A 16,967-nucleotide genomic window follows, 5' to 3' on the forward strand; every position below is an offset into this window, starting at 1 on the left:
CCAGCAGTCTCCCACTTAACTACCCATAGCTTTTGAATTGCATTAGAATACATGAGGACTCCTAGACAGCGAGGTGCTCTCCCCTGGTTCCTAATGTATGACTATTTCATATGGACAGGGGGGGGGGAGGGCGGGCGAGGGGGAGCTGTCTGTGGGGGTGATTGACACAAGCCCACATTAGGAGCAGCTTTTGGAAATAGGTCCGTGGAGACTTGGCGGATTGGGTCTGCTGAAGGAACGGCGTCTCCGCGAGGAGCCATGCCTTCTTAACCCCACTCATTGGTATGCCGATGTGCGGGTAGCGAGCCGTGCTCCAAACGGCACAGCCTTCCAGACTGCCCCCCCAACACACCGCTACGCAGACACAATCCCACTGAGGACCCATGACGATATGCAGCGTGGAATACTGAATCAAAATAGACTCCAATTAATAATCACATAGTTCATTTTTTAGGCTCCCTGTGTGCACACTGTGGCCTGCAGGAGAGCTCATTCTTCCGGAAGTTTCAGCAGGGAAAAAGTTTGGTTAAAATTTCTCGACATGCTGCAACATACACACACACACACACACACACACACAGAGACACGCAAGGCGTCAAACATGTCAACTTGGAGGAAATAAGAAAGCACAGGCCCTTGAGTCTGTCCCTCCTATCCCTCCCCACATGTGACAAAACAGGCAAAATAAAATGTTTAAATTTGGTTTTAGATCTCACTTCTAGTCTCTAGAATAAGAGGAATAACATGTCAGCATTGAGACATACTCTGCTGTCAGGTAAGAAGACAGAATATCACTTTACCCTATTGTGACTTTGAACTATATGACGGTGAGCAGACAGATTGTTTTTGTCACAGAACTAACTGACCTTTAACCCAGACCGTTCTCTTTTCAAACTCTTCCTCCGTACATCTAAAAATATTCCCATCAGAAGCAAACTGATAGGATTTACAAGACCTAATGTCATTGCAAAGAAATATTACCACAAACATACAGTACATATTTTTGTCTTTATCATTCGAAGGGAGTTATCATTTAGCAAGCTTTGAGGTCCAAGGTGAGACAGGAATATTTGAGTATGCCTAATGAAAGGCAATATAAAAGGTGCCTCTTGTGTTGTTTGAAATCAACTTTTTTTTGTTTTTTGGCTATGTTACATGTGCTGGCACTAATTATACAAGCTAGGTAGTCCTCGCACATTCAAAAAAGAAAACTCGACCATTTTTGACATGTTCATTTAAAGTTACTAATCAGATGTAAATATGCAAAGCAGGTCCCGATGGGATTTCTTTGATATGCAAATTGTAAGTGCAAACAAAGGTGGGGGAGATGAAGGTTTTTTTTTCTCCTCCTTCAAAATAAAAATAAAAATCTCAGAGATGGTACTGTCAAGACATTCTGTTGAGCAAAAAAAAAAAAAAAATATGTATGTGAGATACCGCCTTTAATGGCATTTTGTAAGACCAAGGCCAGAGCTGGTAGCGTTGCTGCAACTGTGTGGGCATGATAAAAAAATAAAAAAAAATAAACATGCACTCAGAGTTTCACCAGAGCCACATTTTTGATTCCTATTCATATATCAAAAGCAGCGTCTGATATGAATCTTGTCTTATTTGCCATTCGCTTACATCAGAACATGTAAACAGGCATGACAGTGTTCTTCCCCCTCCTCCTATCATAACAGCAACTTACTGGCCAGTTATCTGTTTGATGGGATGTAAAGGGAAGGTCAGTGTTTCCATAATTCACTCCAGAACCATAAATCACATTATATGATCTCCTCTGCACAGGGAGATGGCGAGTGCTGTTCACTCTGACTGCAGAAAAAACGACCAATTCACTGCTGTATAATCTGGCACTTACGGGCACAGGTGGAGGTTTTAAAGACGTTGTTTTCCCCTTTCTGTCGCTCGCTGTCTCCATGTATGTTCAGATTAATCGTTTAAAATCTTTTGGTTGAAAATGCAATCGCCATTTGCAGCACGTTAGCACAATATTAGCCGTCTGGAGCTCTGACTGTAGCTGAAAAAAGTCCCTTTGTGGTCAGCGATGGGAAGCAATGGAGAGAAACTGACTTTTATTGACACGGGGCTGTCAGAATGGAGATGGCAGCGCTGTTCATTTCCAATTTCAGCCCACAGATTGGAATCCACCGCTGGGCTCTCCAGTGTCTCAAGCACCATTTTCTGAACCTATGGTGTGGAAAACATGATTTCATTCCTGTTCAATGCTTTTCATCAGATTCTCCATCCCTCCAAATCGTCTTTGTGTGGCATCATATTGAAGGAGTAATTGTGCATCACTGTGGATGGTGGAGTGCAACATCCTCTTGTAAAGCCAGAGGTAAAATTACAGCTGGACAGTTGAGCAACAAAATATATGACTCGAGTTGTAGCTTGATTACTCATATCTGTGGCACATTTAACTCTTATGAATTGCACAACAATGAGATATTATCAAGCACTGTTATCATTATGTTTCAATGTAATACTCTGCTTTTACTTTTTACTGTACTGACTGTTTACAACGGTAATGTTCTTTTTCAGTGAAAGTGACTCAGGGACTGCAGTCACAGCAGCGAAAACAACTGCAACTAATGAAAAGTGACTGTAAACCAATACCTCGCTATATGATCAATATTTTAAATACATCTTTGCTGGAAGTTCCATGATGCTGTTCCTTCACCGTAATGTGTTTATTCATGCTGTTAAAAGTCCGCGAGTAGAGGCCACCTGACCACACCTGAGGAGTTATAGAGCTGCATCTTATGGCCCTTATGTCATAGCTCCTCGAGTCCTCGGTCCTCGACTGAACCGGAAGTTGTTCTGTCCCTCCTCGGTGAAGGCGGTCTCAAAGCTCTTATTTCTGCCCCTAGGACCGAGGAGAGATCATCGAGGAGGGATCATCAAGGAGCTATAGGCGAGGATACACGAGAGCAGCCTTCCCGGAAGCCGTGCAGCTGAAGGAGTTGCTAACCCCGCCCCAAACAGCTAACGTATTCATGCGACGCTTCAGAGGAAAGGACGTCTCATCCCTCTAAAACATATTTTCTGCTTGTTGCCTCTCTCCTCCGATGATTTCCCCGCATCTCTTCCGTGCCTCCTCTGTGGGAGGGACTAAGATGCAAGGAAGGGAGGCAAGCAGAGGAGTCGAGGAGAATTTATGCAACATGAGATGCACCTGAAGTTAAAATCGAACACTCCTACATGGTAAGGAATTCGATGCTACATATACAGCCTTCCTCCCTTTGTTCTTTACTTTTGACCTGAACCATGACATGTGCGTCCTTTAAGGTGATTTACATTAATGTTTTGATTGTCCTTAATGTAGGGTCAACCGGGCTTAAGCTGCCCCCCACCAGGCCTTAGCCTCTGGGACATTTAAAAAATATATATTTTTAAGACGTTTTTTAAACTACAGTTGCAGTGGGACAGCTCGGTTGGAAAATTCAGAGGTGGTCATATTTTCAACTCTCCAGTTAGCTTTTAGCACTGACTTCTTAAAAGGCCCTATGGAAGCTGTGCTTACCTTTTTTAAATTCTCAATTTCGCAATTCCTACCATGACTCTGTTGTCACAGAAAATATTGGGCTTTAATTAATGCTGACATCAGTCTGTTTCTGGCCCCATCCAGACCCTCAATGGAAAAAAAAGACACTTTTCACCGGGCTAAGCAACTTTTCTGGGGGGGGGAAGGGGAACCCTGTGTAGTGATGTTGAGGTGAAACATCATGAAGCATCGAAGCTTTCCAGTAAATTGGTTCGCAAAAGGGTTCATCGTTTCTCAAGGCTTCATTTGCTCACAATACCACCTGTTGGTCAAAGAGTGTAAAACAGGCAGATATATCACAGATGATCTATGTGATACATATATATGTATATTAGTTGTCTCTCGTTGTTAGGGGGCAGCAAGCAGGTTGGCTGACTCAGAGCGGAGTGGGCGGGTTGGGGTATCGGGTTTGACCATGCTGGGGCTGTAAGCTGAGGCTGATCTGTTCGTTGCCCTGTAGTATTCTAAAACTGGAAAGTGCCAGTGGTTTAACTGGGCAGAGGATGGATGTGTGTATAAAACCGTGTGTAACAAAACCATGTAGATTGTACCACTTCCTAAACCAGTCACGTGGTTTGGACGGGCAGCGGGGCTTTGAATGTCATCAATGAGGTCATTTGTCAAAATCGATAGCCTCGATACACGCTTCACGGAAAACGTCCGGGACTTCTCGACACGCACTTTAAAGCCTCGGCACAGAACGTAACATCAGTACCTTAATGCACACAATTTATGTCCGTGCTCTGATTTATTGTAATGAGTGTGCTATCTCGTTGCAGGGTTAAAACCACACACGCGCTGAATCTGCCTCCTGTCAATAAATGCTCTGCTTCAACTGCCAATCTGCTGACTGCGTCTCATTCCATGCTGACACCAATGGAGTCGACTCTCCAGTGTTTCCTTCGCATGCAGAATGGAAAGGTAAGTAAATAAGATTTCCTCTTGCACTGGCAATACTGCAATACAGTAGACTGCTGGTTTTTTTCTCCGTTACACTAGTTTTCCTGTTGGCATTCTGAACACAAGGCCCAACTTGTTTCCGAAGGTTTCAACCACATCTCATGGCCTTCCTGAGTTGATGAAGTTTGCTCAGGTGCAATAGAGCTGCTTTAGCCTCTTATTAAGTATGGAATTTTGGCCATGTACTGTGACAGCAGTGTAGGGAAAGCTACTTGATGTATTAAATAAATTACTCATTACTAATTAAAGCTATAGTGCGTAGATTCTGTCTCCCCATGAGGAATTCTAAGTAATAACACTAAGTAAACAACACTGTCGGCGTGTCCACAAGATACAAGCCTTTGGTGATCGCGCACCGCCCCCACCCCTCCTCTACACAGTTGCTAGTAGCCAAGGAGGACATGGAGGATTAAAAACACATGATGGACTCTTCAGAAGAGGTAAATATCTTCACTTGAGTTTCTGCGGGGGAACGTAGCCATACTGAGAAATACAGAGAGAGTTGTGTGGAGCTGATTGTCTTCATTAGCTTTGTAGCAACTAAAGCACTAAAGCTTTAAAGAGTAATTAGTTACAATACTTTCCATCAGCTCCAAAGCATCTACACCACCATGTTACGTTTTCTGCCTATAACATGTGAAAAGATAAATGGCCAAGTTTATGGTTTGGAGGTATTGACTGACCATTAACTCGTTTAACTTCATTCCAGTCAATATGATAATTTTTATGATTAGGTTATCAAAACTACCTAATTAACTTAAAAATTCTTATTTGCAGATTTTTGTGGGCACAGCTCAAGATTTCTCACACACAAGACAGAATGCATGGAAAAAATCCATCAAGCCATGTATGTTTTCCTACTTGTTGACGGGCTATTGTGGCAAGGCCAGGGCTGAAAGTAAAGAGAGAAAAATACAGAGAGGGATTTATTATCCTGTATTGAAGTTCACCCCAAAAGAGCTAGCATTTCACAGGAGCTGCATGCTGACCTTTCCGACAGCCAAAAATGTCATTGAAGGTTTGAGGCAAAGAAATCCAGTTGTATTTAACCAAGCCTTCAAAATCTTTGACATTTCTTCTGATGTTGCCACAGGATGGCACCCTGAAGACTGAGAGCTGGCCTTCTCATAGAGAGCTATAGCTTTTTACACATACAGGCTTCACATGGAAGCAGCTCTTGTGCGAACACCAGTCTTCACTATGAAAAGAAAAAGGATTCAGAGATATGGCATCGCAGCTGATAAAAGATAACATTTGATCCTTTTTTACAAAGCCTCTTTTTTTGTCTTCTTTTCTCTCACATGCATGGGTTATTAATTAGGAAAGACACCCACAGGTCATGTGGCAACAGTTGCTGATAATTTTAGAAAGATTATAGAGGTGAAATCAAGATATTGTGCTCTTTTTCTACTTTACACACACATATACACATGTAAACCTTATTTACGTCATCATTTTTTCCCTTACACAAACACGCACGCGCACACATGCACACACGCACACACACAATGAATCAGTATGGTGTCAGTCTGCATCTTCCCTGCCACTCACTAAATTGGAGAGAGAGCTGCTCTGCACTCAGGCAGAACTAAACTAGGAAGTGCTAAAGCTGGAGGCAGAAACAAGGGACAAGGATTGGGGTGGGGACGGGAGGGGGTGGGGGATTGTGAAAGAGAACACAGGGGTGGAGGCGGGGGTGTGAGTGCGTAGAGGGGGACACACTCGCAACACCACTGGATACCACCGCGGTGGTCCCTCGCTGATTCACATTCCCCTAATGCCAGTTGGCAACCTCTCGGACAGGCAACCCCCCCCCACACACACACACACACACACACACACACACACACACACACACACAGAGGCTCACTCACTACCCCCACGCTGCTCTAACTCACTCACTCTTTTAGAAAATGGACACAATGGTGCGGATGGGTTGGGCTTTAGATGAGGCACAGCCACAGATTGAAGTCTTTACACTTGCATAGTCATCTCAGTGGATTGGCATCACCTCCAGGAAAGAGGCTGAGCTAATATCAGAGCTAAGCCTCTATCAGGGAAAACTGAGCATACCACCAAAGCAATGTAGGATTTTTGATATTTAAATATATGTTTACTGTGTGCTCTATGCATTTTCAAATATTCAGTAGAGAATTGTTTTTACACTTTTTAAAATGTAGTCACATATTTGGCTACAAGCAGTCCGAGATCTTAGCTCTACAATGGGTATTTTTGAACTGCAGTGTGTATGGGAAAATTAATCTGGAAGAACAAGTAGAGCCCAGCACTCCTGTTGAAGCATCAAAGAAATGTTATTTCACAGATGATTGACAATTACTAGAATCAACTTCTGAAGTAAGAGCAAGAGACAGTAGTTGGATGACCTGATACAACTCTATTTCTCTATTGCATAAAGCATTTTGTGTTTCTAGAATGAGCTGTTTGAAAGTCTGAGAAATGTCCTCAACTGATGTCACTTGAGTCAGCGTCGGTTGAAGCTGAAGAGTGTTGGGGTGTGGCGTTGGAAAGAAGTCAGTTTGCCCGACCTATGTAGCTCCTCATCTGTGCTTGAGCAACCCGTTCTCATTCCCAACTCGTCGAACACGGCAGCTTGGTTAGTGGTGCTCAGCGTCCGATACCGACACACAAGGCACCCTTTAGTGTCCGTATGAAACGCACCAGGCTTTTAACTAACTCCAATGTTAATCCATCCGTGGTGATATTAGCTGCTCAGAGCAACTCCTCGACTGCGGCACTGTGAGATGATGTAATATAAATAGCGACAATGTCTGCATAGGGAGGAGGTCGGGGTGGACACAAACTGTTTGAACCCCTCCCCACTGCCAGGAAGCTGCGTTCCATCATCCAAAAACGTATCTTCCCCTCTGCAGCCAGCCTTACCAACAAGGCCCGGTCCTCCAATGTCACTGAGTCAAACCCCCCAACCCCCCCACATCCCTAGCCACTACACTTTGCACTAACCTTTATCCTGCCCATGCACATATTATATAGTATTTGCACATTCTGCACACAACCCATTCAGCCTCTTTTTCCTTATGTAAAAGTTATTTTGTTTGTATATATTTGTCTGTATTTGTTTATTTCACATTAATGTTTAATATGTTGGTTTGTTTGTTCATGTATGCACCATTCACCAAGGCAAATTCCACGTAAGTGTAACTTATTTTGGCAATAAACCCTTTTCCGATTTCTGATGGGTCAAACAAAAATAGGACTTTTCTCCGGGAGACCGCTGTTCGTGTCCTGTTTGTGTGAAAGCAAAAGTCAACGTTGACTTATTTTAACTTACGTACGTAACATACTTAACTAACGTAACAAATGTAAGGTATGTAACAAACGTACTGGTGGTGGTATTTTAACCCAAACAATGGTCTTTTTACTAAACCTAACCAAGTAGCTTTGTTGACTTAACCGAACCCTGCACATAAAAAAATTACGCCAAGCTGTCGTTGGTCAAGTTGCATTATGGGTGACGTTGGTGCCAGATTTTGAGGAGGCAGAAGAATGTGTGGAATGAAAATGGACACATATCTCTGGTTCTGCTGCATCGATTTCGATATATTTTTTTTTTTTTTTTTTACCACCAAGCTATTTAACCAGGTAAATTCACTGCCAACAAGCTAAGCAGCTATGGCATTACAGAGGCTTTTCAGAACGTTTGTTTTCATCCCATGTTGGAAGAGCCAACGTGTGCAACTAAATAGCGACTGCATATCGCTGCATATCGCTGCATATTATTAAAAAAAAAAAGTTATAAAAGTTATTGTGAAACAGTAATAACATGCTTTCCAGTTGCTGCTGGCCAACATTGGAGGACAAAAACTGCAGAAATGTTTTATGCAAGGCCAATTTGTTCAGGCTATCTGAAGGTCTGACTCGTGTGTTTAAGTATTTCGTGCCAGCCTTTTCAGTTAACCAACCCAAACAGGAAGTATAGAAATATATTCATCTTTTTCTGTGACACAGTGGAGGAAAGGCAGAATAAAAACACAAGGTGCATGTATACTGCGGTGTATATCGAGAATTCAGAAACAACTTTTCAAATCAAAGGATTAATTTCACGTGTTTTTTCTTTGTCAAAATTAATATTAGGTTTCATACACAGACACAAACATACACATACACACACACACACACACACACACACACACACCTGTGTCTTTGGCTCCCTGCCAAGAGTTGTGACATGCAGACAGACCATAGTTTTGTCCATCTGGCTGCACTTTCACATTTCTTAACATGTATACATGCATCTTTATTCACACTCAGAATCTCAAACCTCTGTGATTGTATTCAGGGCCTGGCTGTGTGTGCGCTCTTACTTTGAATTTTGAACAGCATGTGTAAACAGATATGTCAGTATGTTGGGAAGAATCTCCATTGGCTTTAAAAAAAAAAAAAAAATTGTATATGCATGTGAGTGTTTTTGTGATTTTGACCACTTTGGTTTGTGTCTGGTGTCCTTTCATAGAAACAATAGCCGTTACCTTTTGCTACCAACCGTTCACAGCCATTCATTTAGAGAAAGGGGGGAACGATTTTCTATATGAATTAATTACAAATGCTTCGAAATGTCAAGTATAGATAAAGCTTAATACCCTGTCTTCTCCCTTCTGCAACAGAGAAGCTTTTAAATGGCTCTCTGCCAGCCCCTATCTGCCAAACGACACCAAGGTTACTGGGAGAAGCTGAAATATTCATAATATATGCAAAACCACCGCTGTCCATGGACAGTGTTCATTGGAATTCAAGAGCGAGCTTCAAACCTTTGACAACTGCTTAAGTAATTAGTTGCTAGGAGAGCGACACCCCCTCCACTCCCTCCAACCGCATAGCTGCAAAAACTGGCAAGTAAATATTACAGCATTTTATCTTTTCAGTTTGATAGTATAATTGAATGTGTTAAGGAGAGGTTGTTCAATTTTGTGTAATCTAAATTCATCTAAAGATTGTTTGACATGAAATAATCCACTGTTTGGATTCAGTAAACTGTGTGACTAAAGGGATGTTTAACTCAGCTGATTTGAACCACAAAGCCTGCACCGCTTTGATTTTTTTTTTCTTTAAAAGTGTGTCGAAGAAATGCACCAGATTGCACTACCGGTCTATTCTGTTTTTGAATGTGTAATGTAAGTAAAAGGCTGCGTGTAAGACGGTAAATTAATTTGCCCGAAATCAGCATGTAACTTTGATAAAAAAATTTCAATTTTGCATGGCATAAAACTCTTGCTGCTTGCTGCATAAGTTATGTAATACTCAGTTTTGGGTTGGAGGTGCCTCATGCCTAATTCTGCTGTATTTGACTGACAGATTGTGGCCAATGTTTTATTAATAGCAGACAACAAAGAACAACATGTTTTGTGTTGAAACAAAAGAATTCAGTGTTGGACACGGGCCTGTATCTTCACTCTCCCCCCTTGCAACTGCTAGTCACTGGTCAGTTCGTCAAGGCTGGGAGCTGCAGCACAATGGGAATCATGCCCGAATTGGAGCGGAGCCAAAGCCCATTCAGAGCAACTCCTCGTGCCTAACGCATTACCCCAGCCTATTAATCTGAAGAGACCGTGTTTTTGTGTTTACTAAGCATGATTCGCACCTAATTAAAGTGAAATAATTATACTTCAAAGGAGCGGGGAGGCAGAATAACTGTTCAAAGACGAGAGCACCTCTTGTCACAGGGAGAATAGTTTAACACAACAATGCAGAACAGCACGATTAATCAAATGGACTGCAGATATATTAAATTCCTTACATTACACAAGGCATAGTGTGAATTAAATCATGGTCATTAACATGTGTACACAGCACCATAATAATATCATAATAACCATTTCTGAACACATGTATCTTAATGATTTGATTTCATAGGCTACCATAAAGTTTTTTATAATAAACAATCTTGTAAATTAGAAGATCATTAAATAGAGCAGGTCCCCTATTATTAAAAATAATGTATAGCTACATACAATTTTCACACTGAACGGCATTGATTGATGTATTTTTCTAGAGGAAAGAAATGCTGGATTGAGCAATGGGAAATAAAACTAATTTAGTCAGTGGCATCCTAAACTCACAAATCAATTCAAATTCAATAAGAATGAGCTGACTAAGTGAGTGTAATATGAACATGTAAGCCTGACTCCAAGGCTTGCTTTAGCAGCCATGGCTGCTGTGAACAATCGGACCACCCCTTTTTACGAGCACAAGTGTCCTTGTCCTTGGTAAGGCGAAGGTTGATGTGTTCCCCCCTCTCTCTCCCGCTGTGGCGCTTCCACTGGCCATTCATTTGGGCCTGTGATGGCTCTAATAACATCTCCATCACATTAAAACCGAACCAGGCTGAGGAGATGTTAATACTCCCCTGCACTCGCTGCAGGGAAATTGGTCATGTATTACAACAAGTGCTTTTTAAGGGCCTCTGTGGCCAAGTCTATTGAAACGGCAGATATTCATGGCTGCCTGCATGTGAAGCTCTTAACACAGTGGATTTTCAAGTTGTGACAGTTCAAGGGAAACGGCGCTGTTAACATATTCAGAATGGTCCTGTAGCAAGGCCGTTTGTCCAATTCCTCTTTGCATCTCCACTGCTCAGCTGACAAGGTTGCCTGTTATTTTTTTTTTTTTTAAAGATGGAGACTAGAGAGGAATGCTGCAAATACTCAACTCATAAGCATGGTCTGCTAAAAGGATACTATTGAAATCAAAACACAATGTGAAAGAATGGGGAAACAAAACAAACAAGATAGATAGATAGATATTTTGTTTTTAAGTTGTTCTCCCAAATTATACAAAATATCATTTTATATATTTTATCTTATTTGATAAAAACCTGCTGCCTACCCACACTTCACCTGTTTAACTGACTTTAGCAGTTTAGATAGCAGACACTATACTCTCCTACTGTAATTACAGACATGTGAACTAAGCACAGACACCTAACTGTCCTGTTGTTATTACAGACCAGTGAACTAACCACAGACCCCTGACTTGTTCATGGACTACCGACAGTGAGCGAATGAAACACTGACGATTAGATCAATTCACTTATTAATCAAAGGTGGCGGCCCACTTTAACCCCTGGTTGAACGATTATGAATGCAGCTTTGCAGTCCTTCCGAGTCCTCGGTGGAAGAGTAACGTTAGCCTACTGTATTTGTGGAAGTGGCCATGGTTTGCATTCGGTGGTAGGGGAGAGAGGTGTAGGGATGATCTGTGCCAGGTGAGGTGATTGACACAGCTGGTGCTCGTTGACTAATTCTACTCTTCAAATGCAGTAGTGCGCTGGAACCTGGGACGTCTGACACACAGCAGAGACAGACAGCCACGCTGGCTGTTGGATTTCGTTGAATATTGAACCGTTTGCCGAATTGCGTCGGGTGTTTTGGAGCAGCGTGATGTGTGCCATAAATGCCGGTCGACCCGACGTGAGAATAAAAAGTGCCTGCCTCTGTCTGTGAGTGGACTGTCTCTCTGTGTTTGTGCAGAGTCTTGCTGCAGTAGTAATTTAAACAGGTCTTCCAAATTGAATCTGACGAACCATGGTTACAGTACGGCAACGGTCTTTCCTGTTGGTTGCCAGGCTAAGGTGGCTGTGGCTTACCAGAGTCATGGAGCTGTAGGAGTTCACAAAGCGGAAGTTAAGGACCGACTCGGCAGACAGTCCAGCAAAAAAAGACGTGTTTCGGAGTGTCGTGAGGAAGAGTCCTTTTCCCCCATCAAGTCATGTTTTTTGCCCGTGTCTTAAATGTCTACAAATAGACAGTCAACGGAGTACCGAGGGTGACCAGTGCCAAGTGACCAAGGAGCGAGCTGGTTGAAAGATGGAGCAAAGCGGCGCCAGGGCTACGACGAGAGGTAGGCCATTCCTCCTTTACCTTCAGCCTGGTGGCCTAGCACTTAGCTCTGTAGTTTCATATGCACGGGCTGCCAAAACCCTGGAAGCCCCAGATGCAACGATGGTGTTAAGTTTTCCCAGGGTTGTGGTTATGCAGTAACATTATAAAGTTATTTTAGGGTAAAATAGTTACATTATGTTGCTTATTGGTTGGCGACATATAGTAGCAGATATATAGAAGAAAATTCAAGTCAAAATTGAATTGGGCCATTTTGCATGATTCTTCTTTTTTTTTTTTTAAATGGACGTTTATACAGGTAGGAGGCAGAATGTGTCTATAAATAAAAGAAATTGACAGAAAATGTGAATCTTTTAAAAGAAACTGCATGTAATGACAAGAATTGAAAACCCATCTTACGATTTTGTTTGCATTTCTTTAGCTGGCCCATAACTTTAACACGTCAGTTTCCTATCTACTGTCCATGCAGGCTTCAAAACTGGACCATGGACACCTTTTTTCTATACGTTACATTTTTTTCTATGATTTTGATGATGAAGATTTGAATGGATTCATTGACCTATATCCTCCGTGGTTTATCCTCCTTTCCATGAAGTCTGCTTCGATTCGAGTCATGACACCGAGAAGAAGTGGTCAGTGGAGGAAAAAAACTCCAAAAATGTGAATCTGTTCAGAACCTCTTATCTGTTAATATCTGAATAATGTATTTGTTTACATGTCTAATAGAAAATATAAAGACAGATTGATGGAGGCTGTGGTCCTCGGCTAGCTGTCACTGCCGGTCGCCATGGTGAAGGAGGGATTTATGGCACCCACTGGCCAGTGAAGATGTATATACATCATGTTGGTCCAGGGCTGTTGCATCCAGATGGACCTGGGCCATCCATTGTCTGTCAGGGACACAGCTGTCTGAGAAGTGCCGTCCTCCCCTCTCCTCCTTTCTTACGCCGCTAACGAGTGTTTCACCCGCCACATAGGATGATGTCGTCTATAGGGGAAGGAGGGCATTTGTCTCAGTGCACAAGGTTTTCAAGGAGCCAGATAAAAATGTGCATACCAGTGTTTCCTTTAGGATTTATTTTTTTTTAGCAGTGGGGGCAGGTCTGGTCCGAACCCCCAAAACGGAACTGACACTTCGCTGCAACACAAACTAATATATTTATTCACCTCTATTCACACACACAATGAGGCATATTTTCCGTTGTGATTGAACTGTATTTTTTGAGTTACTATATAGGCCAACTTTGAGCTTGACATCTAGGCTAAGCATTCTGTAGCAAATAACAATAAACCCACTATTAATGACATTATCTTAATGCAGTCTAACTACTTCAACGTGTAAATAATGCACCTCAAATACAAAAACGTGTGCGAGGGCGTTCAGCAATCGCTATCGAATCAACAGGTGAAAAATACAAACAACGAAAATCACCAGTTAACTTAATTTAAAGACCAGGCTTTAATGAACTGACAACGTAAGTTATACCACTTACAGTTCTCAAGGACGTACAAACACACGATCTCAACTGGCTTATCTTCCGGACAGCACCTCTTTTTCCTTTCTCCCTTTTTCTGAGTGACCACGCTATTCTCCGACATGCACTCTAACAATGCAGCCCTATTTCGGATACCGTGGGGAGCAGAAATGTTGCCGTGCGGGGCCGCCATGGTCAAATCAACATAGAGGAAACACTGTTGCATACATAGAAGATATTGTGTATTCCTTTCTGTCTAAAAAGAGTCCAAATAATTTTCAGTGCAATATTTGTGAAGTGTTGGAACTTGAGAATCTAAAGGGGGTATTGTTAAAAGGGTCAAGGATACCGTAAAAGAAATGGTTATTACTGCTGCTTATTTCCAAAGTCCGTGAAACTGGTGAGGTGCTGGAATATTTCCTTTTGTCTTACGAGGACAAAGTGCAGCTGAACTATCAGTACATTTCTTCACATAATTGCTCAAAAAGTAATTTTTTTTTTTTTTTCTAACATCTTTAGTCCACACATGAATACTAATACCAGTCAGTTGATATGTGCTAGTTCGTAGGTAGACTGCAGGGATGTATGCTGTCTTACACCTATTACCAGGGTGCGATTTGTGAAAAAAGCCGAGGAGGGCTGTTTTTTGATTTTGCACCACAAAAGAAAACCTGCAAGAATTGAATCCCCCTTACAATACCATGGATATAGTGCCACTCGACCAGCCGTGCCCAAATACTTATTTATGAACTTCAATATCCAGTGGAAAATAATCTCAAAATGAAAAAGCACAACGTGGTGTTAACATGAAACACAGAGCTTTCCAGCCGGAGAGCAGAGTTCACTTTGCGGCGAAAACAAAATCCTTTCACCCAGGAAACGCTTGTTCGTTCCTCGGGAGTGTTTTAATCCAAACCGCCATCTTTTTCCTTAACTGGTCGTTTTGGTGCCTAAATTTAACTGTCATCCCTGATGCTCACTTTTTCTGGCTACACTCAACGACCACAGCCCCTGAAAGAACCGTCATCTGGCGGTGCTTGTAGCCGGCTCACAGTCACCTACTGGCGGCTAAACGACTGCGGCTGGTAGCCGGCGTCCCGGAGCTCTGTAGCGGCTGAATACAACCAGCAAATGGCGCTCAGATTTTATCGTTCCATGGCACTATGTGTTCACGTTACAGCGCTTTACTTAGTTAAAAATACTTACATTTTAGGTAGCCTCTATGATATATGGTCTTTTGGTGAAGTAGCATTGATCACTTTGAGGGGGGAGGGGGGATACATTTTGTCCCCACCGGGGATAAAAATAATTCAGCAGAGGCAGGGATAAGTAGACCAGAAAGGGGGAAATCCCACGTATCCCCCCTGGAAGAAATCGCACCTTGCCTGTTATCTTCCATGCAGTCTGCATGATTCGGACTAGTTTGGACTTGAATAGCACAGAGAGGTTACCGAACCAAGCTGTGATGCCATATCTAATTAGGCTCTCAAAGAACGCCTGGTAAAACACTACCATAAACTTCTTATTAACACCAAGACCTCTGAGTTGCCGTAAGAAGTGCAGACGTTGTTGTTCTTGTCAAAAACGAGTGGTACCATCTAATAATAAGCGGGTGGACATTCAGATCATCCAGCTTCCTAACTAATAGATGTGGCTGTACAGTATTAAATGTTGAACAAAAATTTACAAGAAAAAGACATACATAAGAAGTGCTTAGATATGAAAATGCACCATGGCTATGAACAGCATCGTCTCTACCTCTATTAAACCTGAAAGAAAACTGAAAAGGATCCCGTGAACAGCTGACCTCTTTTTTCAATAGTTGATAATAATTTTCTTAAAACATTTTATAACTACAGAAGTGAAAGCAACTGATCGATAGTTATTTTCTTTACAGCATGCTTTTTTTTTTCGAAGTGTCTATTTGCACCCCCGGTACGAATAGCCTCGGCCACACAGCTGAGCTATTTACACCCTGTGACGTAACAACAAAAAAACGTTGCTCGCGTGCACCGAAATCATGGCGAACGTTCATCTTCCATGACAGCAGAAACTGGCATATTAGGGAAGTTTTGTCTCTAAAGTTTATAACAGTTGAATTTCTAGCGGAAAATGGATACTACAGTTGCGCTTTCTGTCTTCAGTGAAAGCATTCAACCGTTAGTTTGTTAGTTGGTACCTATTTTTGTGTATACAGTATGGTTACCTAGCAACCGAGGCTTGAAGAAACCAAGTGGTAAACAATTGTTCAACTTCCTGAAAGAACTGCTAGGTGAGTGGTTAGTATGCTTACCTTTGGTATGGGAGTTTGGAGTTTTATTCCCCTGTGTGGTGATCTTATTTTTTTAAATTTGGATTGGATAATTTTTTTTTGCAGGGTGGTAGGGGAAGACTCATGAATATGCCTGCTCTGGTTGGGTTGGTTAGGTTTAGGCAAGAGGAGTGGGATTGGTTATGGTTAGGTTAAGAATGTCAGGGCGATAATATTCCAAAAAGGTGTAATACATGAGTAGTATGGATAACTGTGTGTAAATATATGCCAAGGTACTGTAAATGCACAGGGGTGCAAATAGCATACATTGATATTTGTACCAGAGGGGTATTAATAGAACACATTGCTGTGTTCTATAGCACTTCTACGAATAGCACTTCTAATTGTACCAGGGGTGCAAATAGCATACACTGCTAATTGTACCAGGGGTGCAAATAGCCTCACCCTTTTTTTTTTTTAAGGAACAGTATGTAAGTCTGGAGACTTATAGCAGACCGGGCACCAGGCCTAATAGCTAATGTTCATAGGGATGTACTTATGTACTGCAACATGCCGGCTAACAAAATGAGCTGCACGCTTGTTTGTGTACATGCGTGAGGCTGTGGATCATTGTTGATGTAGCATGCGTGTGTAATAAAGGAATAGTTTCACATTTTTGGAAAATATGCTTCATGGCTTTCTTGGCGAGAGTGAGATAATAAGATTGACATCGCTCTTGACTAATAACTACTATTAAGCGATTACTACTAAGAGTGGTAGAAATCCTCTCCTCTCAATCTCGGCAAGAAAGCGAAGAAGCATATTTCCCAAAATGCTGAACTATTCCTTTAACTAAACCG

General features: G+C 42.0%; 2 long non-coding RNA genes across 2 annotated transcripts; both read left to right on the forward strand.

Annotated features, from left to right (window-relative positions):
• The first annotated feature begins 3,151 nt into the window (after positions 1-3,151).
• LOC114551197 (uncharacterized) lies at positions 3,152-5,437 on the forward strand. The gene is made up of 3 exons (XR_003691863.1): positions 3,152-3,207; positions 4,327-4,468; positions 5,285-5,437. It is a non-coding gene; the product is annotated as an uncharacterized LOC114551197 (long non-coding RNA).
• A 6,398-nt stretch (positions 5,438-11,835) lies between these two features.
• On the forward strand, positions 11,836-13,423 carry LOC114551196 (uncharacterized). The gene is made up of 3 exons (XR_003691862.1): positions 11,836-12,382; positions 12,851-13,013; positions 13,108-13,423. It is a non-coding gene; the product is annotated as an uncharacterized LOC114551196 (long non-coding RNA).
• Positions 13,424-16,967: the final 3,544 nt, after the last annotated feature.

The sequence above is a fragment of the Perca flavescens genome, chromosome 24 (genome assembly GCF_004354835.1).
Source record: "Perca flavescens isolate YP-PL-M2 chromosome 24, PFLA_1.0, whole genome shotgun sequence".
Lineage (NCBI taxonomy): Eukaryota > Metazoa > Chordata > Actinopteri > Perciformes > Percidae > Perca > Perca flavescens.